We start from the raw sequence: 2070 nt of genomic DNA, 5'->3' as shown, positions 1-2070 counted from the left end.
GTGGTGGGGGTGGTGGTTTTGGTGGTAGAGGTGGTGGAGATGGTGGTGGTGGAGGTGGAGGTAGTTGAGATGGTGCATGTAGTGGAGTTGGAGGTGGTGGTGCTGGTGGTGGAGGTTTTGGAGGTGGTGGTGGTGGTGGAGGTGTAGGTGGTGGTGGTGGAGGTGGTGGTGGAAGTGTTGGAGGTGGTGGAGGTGGAGGTTGAGGTGGTGGCAGTGGTGGATGTGGTGGTGGTGGAATTGGAGGTCGTGGAGGTGGTGGTGGTGGAGGTGGTGGTGGAAGTGGTGGAGGTGTTGGTGGAGGTGGTCGTGGTGGAATTGGTGATGGTGGAGGTGTTGCTGGAAGTGGTGGAGGTGTTGGTGGAGGTGGTGGTGGTGGCGGTAGTGATGGTGGTGGAGGTGGTGGTAGAGGTGGTGGTGGTGGAGGTGGTGGAGGTGATGGTGGTGGAGGTGGAGGTGGTGGTGCTTGAGGTGGAGATGGTGGTGGTGGAGGTGGAGGTGCTTGAGGTGGAGATGGTGGTTGTGGTGGTGGTGGAGGTGGTTGTGGTGGTGGTGGAGGTTGTGGTGGTGGTGGAGTTGAAGGTGGTGGGTGTGGAGTTGGTGGTGGTGGTGGTGGTGGTGGTGGTGGTGGAGGTGGTGGAGATGCTGGTGGTGGAGCTGGAGGAGGTGGTGGACTTGGTGGAGGTGGTGGATGTGGAGGTGGTGGTGGTCGTGGTGGTGGTGGTGGAGGTGGTGATGGTGGTGGTGGAGGTGGTTGTGGTGTTGAAGGTGGTGGAGGTGGTTTTGGTGGAAGTGGTGGATGTGGTGGTAGTTGTGGAGAAGGTGGTGGATTTGGTGGAGGTGGAGGTGATGGTGGTGGTGGAGGTGGTAGAGGTGGTGGTGGTTGTGGATGTGTTGGTGGAGGTGGTGTTGATTGAGGTCGAGGTGGTTTTGGACATGGTACAGTTTGTGTTTGGTGTAGGTGTAGGTGGAGGTGGTGGTTGTTGTGTTGTAGGTGGTGGTGTTGGAGGTGTTGGTGGTTGTGGAGGTGAAGGTGGTGGTGGTGGAGGTGGTGGTGGTGGTGGAGGTGAAGGTGGTTTTGTGGAGGTGGTTGTGGTGGTGGTGGTGGTGGTGGTGGTGGTGGAGGTGGTAGAGATGGTAGAGGTAGAGGTGGTGGAGGTGGTGGTGGTGAAGGTAGAGGTGGTGGTTGTGGTGGAGTTGTGGTCGAGGGGGTTTAGGTGGTGGTGGCAGTGGTGGTGAAGGTGGAGGTGGTGTTGGGGTGGTGATGGTGGTGGAGTTGGGGGTGGTGTAGTCGGTGGAGGTGGTAGTAGTGGAGGTGGAGGTGGTGGTGATAGAGGTGGAGATGGTGGTGGTAGTGGTGGAGGTGTTGGAGGTGGTGGTGGTGCAGTTGAAGGTGATAGGGGTGGAGGTGGTGGTGTGGAAGTGTAGTTCGGACTGGTGGTGGTGGTAGTGGAGGTGGAGCTGGTGGTGGTGGCGGATGTGGTGGTGGTGGAGGTGGAGTTTGTGGAGGTGGTGGTGGTGGACGTGGTGGTTGAAGTGTTGAAGGTGGTGGTGGTGGTGGAGTTATCAGAGGTGGTGGAGGTGGTGGTGTTGGAGGTGGTGATGGTGGTGGATGTGGTGGTGGAGGTGGTGGAGGTGGTGGTGGTGGAAGTGGAGGTGGTCGTGATTGAGGTGGAGATGGTGGTGGTGGTGTGGTGGTGAAGGTGGTGGAGGTGGTGGTGGTGGTGGTGGAGGTGATGGTGGTGGTGGAGGTGAAGGTGGTGCGTGTGGAGGTGGTGTTGATGGTGGTGGTGGTGGTGGTGGTGGTGGTGGTGGTGGTGGTGGTGCAGGTGGTGGAGATGATGGTGGTGGAGGTAGAGCAGGTGGTTGAGATGGTGGAGGTGCTGGTTGTGGAAGTGGTGGTGGTGGAGGTGAAGGTGGTGGGGGTGGAGGTAGTGGTGTTGGAAGTGTAGGTGGGAGTGGTGGTGGTGGTGGTGGTGGTCGTGGTGGTGGTGGTAGAGATAGTGGACGTGGTGGTCGTGGATGTGAAGGGGGTGGGTTTGGAGGTGGTGATGGTGGTCGTGGTGGTGGTGG

The sequence above is a fragment of the Microtus oregoni genome, unplaced genomic scaffold, assembly GCF_018167655.1.
Source record: "Microtus oregoni isolate MIOR12 unplaced genomic scaffold, Mior012 000027F_ref0000203, whole genome shotgun sequence".
In the NCBI taxonomy this organism is placed as follows: Eukaryota; Metazoa; Chordata; class Mammalia; order Rodentia; family Cricetidae; genus Microtus; species Microtus oregoni.
This window is presented reverse-complemented; position numbering follows the sequence as displayed.